This window comes from Portunus trituberculatus, chromosome 32 (assembly GCF_017591435.1).
Source record: "Portunus trituberculatus isolate SZX2019 chromosome 32, ASM1759143v1, whole genome shotgun sequence".
Taxonomy (NCBI): Eukaryota; Metazoa; Arthropoda; class Malacostraca; order Decapoda; family Portunidae; genus Portunus; species Portunus trituberculatus.
In genome coordinates, this window is record NC_059286.1 from 10,574,537 (window position 1) to 10,583,639 (window position 9,103).

Sequence of the window (9,103 nt, forward strand, 5' to 3'; positions counted from 1 at the left end):
ACCACTAGAGCACTCAATTCTTCTTTTCTCCACTCTTGTCTCCTCCTCCTCCTCCTCCTCCTCCTCCTCCTCCTCCTCCTCCTCCTCCTCCTCCTCCTCCTCCTCCTCCTCCTCCTCCTCCTCCAGGCTCGAGGGGACGCAGGGCATGCTGGGAGTCTTTTGAGAGCAAGGGGCGTGAGATCACATTCCCAGGAGCTCTTGTCACGGCTGGGTATTTCTTTATGGAGAGCGAGAGCGAGAGAGAGCGAGAGAGAGAGAGAGAGAGAGAGAGAGAGAGAGAGAGAGAGAGAGAGAGAGAGAGAGAGAGAGAGAGAGAGAGAGAGAGAGAGAGAGAGAGAGAGAGAGAGAGAGAGAGAGAGAGAGAGAGAGAGAGAGAGAGAGAGAGAGAGAGAGAGAGAGAGTTGTTAGTTCGCTGGTGTTAATGCAGTCGAGTTATTGTTAGTCGTTGTTAAGTATTTGGCTGTTGGTTTGGCCTCCTCCTCCTCCTCCTCCTCCTCCTCCTCCTCCTCCTAGTTCTTCGTTCTCAATGTCATGTGTTTTATGGTAGGATAGAGAAAGGAAGGTTGAATTGCATGTTATTTTCTGTTAGGTCAATTTAGATGGGGTTAGTTTGAGTTGTGCTAATATTTTTTTAATTGTTTACGTCTTAAGGAAGGGAATTATAAGGGTAAAATAAAAAAAACAGCAAGAAAATAGGTCATTGTCGCGTGTTTTATAATAGAGAAATACATTAGAGAGAGAGATGGAAATTACGTTAGGTTAGGTTTCTTTAGGTTAGAAAATGGAAATAAAAGGGTAAAAATAAAGAAAAAAGTAAGAAAATAGCTCTCAGAATTGTGTTTTATAATAGAAAAATGTAGTAATAGGGAGAAAGAAATTAAGTCGTTTGGTTAATTTTTTTTATTTACGTGTTAGGAAATGGAAATAAAAGGGTAAAAATAAGGAATAAAAGCAAGAAAATAGCCCTCAATGTCGTGTGTTATATAAGAGAAAAAATAAAGTAATAGATAGAAGAAAATTAGGTTAGGTTAGGTTTCTTTTTATTTATTTACGTGTTAGAAAATGGAAATAAAAGGGTAAAAATAAGGAAAAAACAAGAAGATAGCCCTCATAGTCGTATATTTTGCAATAGAAAAATATAATAAAGAGAAAAAAATTAGGTCAGGTTGGTTTGGGTTGTGTTAGATTTTTTTTTTTATCATTTACGTGTTAAGAAAAAAAAGTAAAAAAGTAATAAAAAAAGGCAAGAAAATATCCCTCAATGTTGTGTATTTCGCGATAAAAAAAAAAATAATACGAGAGAGAGAAGGAAATTAGGTCAGGTTAAGTTAGGTTAGATTAGGTTTTTATTATTTACTAGTTAAGAAAAGGAAGTAAAAGAAAAGCAAGAAAATAGTCATCAGTGTTGTGTGTTTTATAATAGAGAAATATAATAATAGAGGGAAGGAAATTTAAGTGTTATCTTTCCTTCCTCTGGTTAGGTTAGATTGCGTTTTCTGATTGTTGACTTGTTAGGAAAAGAAGAAAAAGGATAAAAATAAGGAAAATAGCAAGAAAATAGCTCATAGTCTCGTGTGTTTTTACAAAAGAAAAATATAATCACAGTGAAAAGAAATTTATTCATTATTTTTTTCCTACTCTGGTTAGGTTAAGTTCTTTTCTGACTATTTACGTGTTAAAAAGAATACTAAAGGCGTAAAAGATGAAGAAAAATGTCCATCTCTTCCTTATTCGCTCATGCTATCTTGAAAGGTTCTCAAAAAAACAGTTGAGATCTTAAGAGTATTTCTTCCTTTAATAATATAGAAACGTATTTTGATCTGTCACTAGAACAACAAAAATACACATTGAAAACTTAACCTAACCCCAAAATTAGTCGAGATTTTAAGGGTATTTCTCCATTAATAATACAGAAATTTAGTTAATCTGTCACTAGAACGGAAAAATAAGCCTTGAAAGCTCATGCTACTTCATGCAGAGCCTTTTCAGTGTAATCGCGGTGTTACAGGAAAACGTTTAACCCCTTCAGTGCCATGACGAGTTTCAACATTCATTCTGGTTAGTATTTGGTAATTTTTTACAACTTTAAGTAGTTATGTGGGGATTAACATAGTGAAGACTGTGACTATTAATCTTTTGACCACCATAGTTCCTTCCTAGAGTAAATATAACCATATAATCATTCCCAAACTCAAGGTAAACATGCGTGCCAGTACTGAAGCGTTTCATAACACACGTAGTTTTATCTGCTAACCTCCAACCTTTCCTAAAATAATAATAAAGAGTAAAGCATTAATAGCAATCGTCGTTCCAGGAAGAGGCAAAATTGCAGAATTGTAGCGCCGGAACCACTTAGTATATTGCAATAAACATTTTCCATTGTAATCTTTATAATTTTGAAATTTGAGAGAGAGAGAGAGAGAGAGAGAGAGAGAGAGAGAGAGAGAGAGAGAGAGAGAGAGAGAGAGAGAGAGAGAGAGAGAGAGAGATAATTAATTAGAAGTCCTTTTATTTCTTAAGTATTCCATGTGTTGAATTTCTAAGGGTTTCATTTCGTCCTTTATTCCTCCATTTGTACGTCATCTCTTCATCGTTCCGTGTCCATGAAATGAAAAAGGACCAAGAAGAGAAGAATAACGAAATGACAAGAAAATGAAGAGACAACAAGGAAGAAGGAAAGAGGACACGAAACGAACAGAGAAAGAAGGACCTGAAGAGCACTTTTTGTTTTCAAATGGGACGAAAAAGTTCAAAGAGACAAGACTCACTCGAGAAAAGGTTATAGAAACATTAGAGAAACTGTGACCGTGAGTGAGGAGAGCCTGACATGTCCATCTTCTTTCCATCACTTTATCCAATTAATTTCTACATTTACTCCAATTCCATCACTACGCAACATCTCAAATTCTTCGTGTACTTTACTTAACTTATTCAGTACTGGGACACATTTCTACCTTGAAATTCGTGTACGATTAAACCATTTTATCAACATCAGGAAGAATCTATGGGTGTCAGAAGGTTGATGGCCAGAGACTTCACTGTTTTAATTCCTACATAAGTTTTTGTAGCTGTAAAAAAATCACCAAATAGTAAGCAGAATGAATATGAAAACGCGTCCTGGTACTGAAGGACTTATAATTTCTTCCTCTATAGTCTCCATTTATCCCTCATTCCATCATCCCATTACTCTATCATTAAGGTCTTCAATTAATTCCTTCCTTGGTATATAATTCAGACGTTCTCACTCTCATTTTACTTCATTTGCCTGCCTGGCCGAGCGTCCCTCAGTCCTCGTGTTTCCCCTCATTTCCATAGAATCGTCCTCATGTTTTCGAGCCAATATCACTATTTAAGCTGTCACGAGCAGAGGAAGAGCCGAGAGGGACAGAAGAAGGGTTCCGAAGCTTCAATGGACGTGGTAATGGTGTTGGTGGTGGTGGTGGTGATGGTGGTGGTGGTGAAAGGTTGTGTGAGGTATTTGCAATTTAAGTGATAGAGGTTTATTCATAGAAAGGTGTATGGTGATGAGAGAAGCCTTTGTATTTGTGTGTTTGTAATGAATACTTGTGAATTTGTCAAGTTTTAAAGTGTTTTTGCAGTTAATGTTGTAGAAATCTTGTTAACCTCTTCAGTACCAGTTTACCATTTAACAGTTTTATATTCATTCTGGTTACTATTTGGCTATCTTATGCAGCTTCAGAAATATATGTTGGGGTTTTAAAATAGTAAAGACTCAGGCCATGTATTTTTTGACCTCCATAGACGTTTTCTAATGCAAATAAAATCGTCTAATCATAACCAAAAATCAAAGTAAAAATGCGTCTTAGTATGGAAAGGGTTAATGTGTCACTAGAACCATAAAGTCACTCTTACTGTGTCACTTCAACTGTTGGGATGAAGAAAAGTTATCAAATCTATTAGTTTCTTCTTCACTTCGTTTAATTTCTCGTAGTTTTTTTTCTATCTCATTTTCCTTTTCCATTCTTTCACTCATCCACATTTCAATCTTCTTCCTTTCCTTCTCTTCATACTCCTTTTCTCTCCCCTGCACTATTTTTCTCCTTCATTCCTTCCTTCACTCAGACATTTCACAATTCTTCCCTTCCTTCTCTTCTTACTCCTTCACTTTCCTCCCCTGTTCTTTTTCTTCTTCCTCCCTTCCTCCTTAACGCTTGTCTCCATTTTTTATCCTTTTTTATTCCTCTCTTTCCTCACTTCCTGTTTTTGTCCTCTAACCTAACTTCCTTCCCTCCCTTCCCTCTCCTCATTTTAGTTCTTTTTCTCTCTTAAATTTATCTTCTTCCTTATATTTCTTTTTATCCTTTTTTCTTCTTTTCCCTTCATCGCAATATTTTCTTTCCTTCCCATTTTCTTTCAGCTGTCACTCTTTCCCTCTCCTGTCTTTCTTTTCCCCCAGTTACTATCCTTTCCTTCCCTCTCTATCCCATAAACACAGCTGATTTTTTCTACTTTCCCACACCTTCTCTTTTTCTACTACCTGTGTCGCCTCCAGCACCTTCAGAGTGAATGAAAACCTGCCTGACGGAGACCTGAAGAGGCTGTCACGGTGGGCAGGCCGCGTGGTATTGCCTGGAGAAATACGGCGGGATATTTTGGCAGGAGTGGATGGGGATGGGACAGTGCAGGGCCTTGGGAGGGATAAGGGATGGGCAGGGGATGGGTAGAGGAGGGTTGGTAAGGGTTGTGTCACTTCTACTTATGTTGGAAATGTGAGAAGGTAAAGTCACTCTTTGTTTCTGTCTTTTCTCGTGTCTTTTCGTGTCTCTCTTCTCGTCATCTCTCTCTCTCTCTCTCTCTCTCTCTCTCTCTCTCTCTCTCTGACAACAACTCATATTCATTCTCCCCTGTTTTGCTTCCTCATTATTTCAATTTAATGTGTTTACTCTCACCACTACACGTCCCTCCTCTCTCTCTCTCTCTCTCTCTCTCTCTCTCTCTCTCTCTCTCTCTCTCTCTCTCTCTCTCATAACCTTTCCAGGTGTAAATTTCTGCTTTCTTTCAGTTCACTCTCTCATTTTCCTCTCTCACTACAGAGTGATACTTAATACTTTCTACATTTTTTGCTCTTTTCCTTAATGTTTCGTCCATCACTAAGCCACTTTTCCTTCACTTTCTATTCTTCTACATCTGATTATTCTTCCTTATTCCTCAATTTTTGTCTTTTATTCTTCGTTCATCACTATACACACATTTTTTTTTTATTTCATTTCTCAATTTTTGCATCGATTCCTCAACCTCCTTTATTCTATCACTTCTAATCTTCCTCCTACATCTATCCTTCATCACACTTTCAATCCTTCTTCTATGCCTCATCCTTTCTTGCCCAATCCTATCCCTTTCTAACTCACTCCAAGCATTCATCTCATTCCTTCATCCCCAGTACTCCTTCTACATCCTTCATCACATCTTTCAATCCTCCTCCTATACCCAAATCCTTCAATTTCTAACCAACTTCAAGCTTCCTTCTCATTCCTTCACCTCTAATACTTCTACATCTACAACCTGTCCTTCCTATTCAGACGTACTCCCAGCCTCTGCCTCCTGTAAGTAAGCTATGAGAGGTGGCCCTACAAGCGGCGCCGTCTACTGGAAGCGAGTGTGGCTGAGCGTGTAAATTTCTCAACTCATGTGAATACTGACGGGATAAACTGCACGGTCGGAACGCGAGAAGGTGGTGAGTTTCCGGCTTGGATTTGGGTGTGAGAGAGAAGCGAGAGGAACGTGAGTGTGTGTGTGTGTGTGTGGGGTGGGCTAGGATTGTGATAGGGTGTGATAGGGTGCACGTGGTAGAATATGTACTAAAAGAAGACGAAGATATAAGATAAGACAAGGTTGAGGGAGGAAAATTATCATATATTTTCAGTTAGACAAGGTGTAAGGGGTGTTTTTAAAAGGTATCTGGAAATAGTAGGGCTCGTGGAGGGGTGTTTAAGACTGGCAGTGTGTACGAGTGTAAGAGTCTCTCAGGAGGAAAAATTGTATCATGTAAAAAATTAATCTAAACTGAGATTAAAGTATTTCGGGATTTATGTTTCGTATTAGCATATTACACTTAGACTCATCTCGCGCCTCACGGTTTAAAGGTGTGGTTTAAACTATAACTAGCAGAATCATTATTAGTAGAGGATGTATTCATAAGATCAAGTTAATTCAATATGTAATGATAAAAATGTGGTAAGGTCTCTGTCTCTCTCTCTCTCTCTCTCTCTCTCTCTCTCTCTCTCTCTCTCATCTCTCTCTCAAGCACTCTCTCTCCTCCTCCTCCTCCTCCACCTCCTCCTCCTCCTCCTCCTCCTCCTCCTCCTCCTCCTCCTCCTCCTCCTCCTCCTCCTCCTCCTCCTCCTCCTCCTCCTCCTCCTCCTCCTCCTCCTCCTCCTCCTCCTCCTCCTCCTCCTCCTCCTCCTCCTCCTCCTCCTCCTCCTCCTCCTCCTCCTCCTCCTCCTCTAACTTTCCAACAGGGCCTTTCACCTTCCTTTCTCAAAACGCGGCATCTAAAAACTTACTCACTTTTCCCTCTAACCTTTCCACTTATCCATTTAACCCTGATATTCAAGTTTGAGCCGCCTGCCATTCACCTGCCAAACACTCTCCTGGCCAAACTGTACAGGGAAATAAAGAGGAGAAAAATAGAAGTGAAAAAAATAATAAATGAAAAAAAGATGGAAAAAAAATGTCTCCTGATTGTAATTAAACACTATATTGGTTAGACTGTAGAGGAAAAAGAATGGAGGTAAGATAAAGAGGGATAAGAAAGTCAGGTAAATCTAATCTAACCTGAGTATAAACTATGAAAACCCAAATTAAAGAGAAAGAAAATAAGAAAATAAGAAAAAAAAAACGAAACATAACCAAACACTATATAGAAAAAAAAATAGAAGGAAGGAAAAAGAAGTAAAAGAGAAAAAAACACATGCTAACCTAACCTAACCTAACCTAACCTAACCTTACCAGAAACTAAAACTCAAACTAAGAAAAACTAAAGAAATAATGACACTAAAAGAGAGGCAATAAAAAAAAAAAAAAAAAATAGGTCCTGTAGATAACAAGGACGGTTTAAAAGGAAGGGAGGAAAAAGATGACAACAGGGAATATTACAATGAAAAATACTGTCTCTTTGATAAACGAAAAGTAAATTGTATGTGTAGGTGAGTAAGTAGCGAATGTTTGGCTAAGTGGGGAGTGATTAGTTGCGAGTTGGTTAATAAAAAGAGGGAAAAATGATAGAGAGAGAGAGAGAGAGAGAGAGAGAGAGAGAGAGAGAGAGAGAGAGAGAGAGAGAGAGAGAGAGAGAGAGAGAGAGAGAGAGAGAATATACCATTTATCAAATTAATACAACACAATTTACCTCTCCAGCCATCAGTCTCTCTCTCTCTCTCTCTCTCTCTCGTTAATGTACAAAAACTGGAGCAAATAAAAAAGATCTCAGAATAATTTTTCCTAGTGGTTATAGGAGGATGAGAAAGGAGATGGAGGAGGAGGAGGAGGAGGAGGAGGAGGAGGAGGAGGAGGAGGAGGAGGAGGAGGAGGAGGAGGAGGAGGAGGAGGAGGAGAAGGAGAAGGAGGAGAAGGAGGAGGAGGAGGAAGAGGAGGAAGAGGAGCAACAGAAGATTAGTGGGATAAATTAGAAGAACAAGAAGATTAAAATAAGATTACAAAGATTTAAAAGGATTGGAAGAAGAAAAGATTAGAAAGCAACTAAGAGGAAAAAGAGAAAGAGCAAAAAGAGGAGGAGGAGGAGGAGGAGGAGGAGGAGGAGGAGGAGGAGGAGGAGGAGGAGGAACAAAATACAGCGCACATTCCTCCAGGAGCCTGAGAGGAAGAAAGAGACAAGGGAAAAAAATAAAAAGACATAAAAACGAGGAAAAGGAAAATAGTTGAGGAGTTAAAGGGTGATGAGGATGACTGGGCGGCGGTTGTGGTGGTGGTGGTGGTGGTGGTGGTGGTGGTGGTGGTGGTGGTGGTGGTGGTGGTGGTGGTGGTGGTGAAGGCAGATTTAATAGTGCCTTAGATATAATACTGGTTAAATTACTGGTACTGTTACTACTGCTACCACTACTACAACTACTACAACTACTATTACTGCTTCTACTACAACTTCTTTTACTACTATTACAATAACTACTACTACTACTACTACTACTACTACTACTACTACTACTAACTACTACTACTATTACTACTCCTACTACTACTACTACTACTACTACTACTACTATTGTAACAACCAAAATATAAATTCACATTGACAAAAAAATGCATCTTTTCTCGTAAGTGATTTTAGAATTAAACAAACATATTCATAACAAAAGGTAAGCAAAATTTTGTGGGATTTCTATTGATTTAGGCTTCAATATTAAAAATCTCTATTAATTAAGCAACCTGTCGACCACTACGCAAACACCCCTTTGATTAACTTAAAAGATCAGTTAATTTATATCTTGTGTGATTAAAAGCTCATTTTTTTTTCAACCCCTCCAAATCTCCAGGAATCGGGAGGAAAAAATAACATCAGGTGTTTTAAAAGATTTTGTTTTTGTAGGAGGTCCGTAATAAGGTCTCTCTCTCTCTCTCTCTCTCTCTCTCTCTCTCTCTCTCTCTCTCTCTCTCTCTCTCTCTCTCTCTCTCTCTCTCTCTCTCTCTCTCTCTCTCTCTCTCTCTCTCTCTCTCTCTCTCTCTCTCTCTCTCTCTCTCTCTCTCTCTCTCTCTCTCTCTCTCTCCTCCAATAACCCAATGCACCTCTCGTCCCGTTCTTCATAACCACGGGGCAAGAAGACAAAAGATTCTTCCCACACACTACAACGCACGGGCCGAGGCAAGTCCCGCAGGAAAATGCCTATTGACTTCTTCGACTTCCTTAACGCAGCAATTCGTAGCAGAGAAAGAGAGAGAGAGAAGTAGAATATGAACAGAGAACTGGCTAAGGTGAAGGTTAAGAGGAGAGCAAGAAGTCGTGAGAGAGAGAGAGGAGAGAGAGAGAGGGAGAGTATTGAGAGCATGATGGATGGACGAGGGGAGAAGAGGGGAGGAGAGGAAACGTTAATATTGAGACCTGGCAGGGGGAGGGGACCGCAGGAAGGCACTG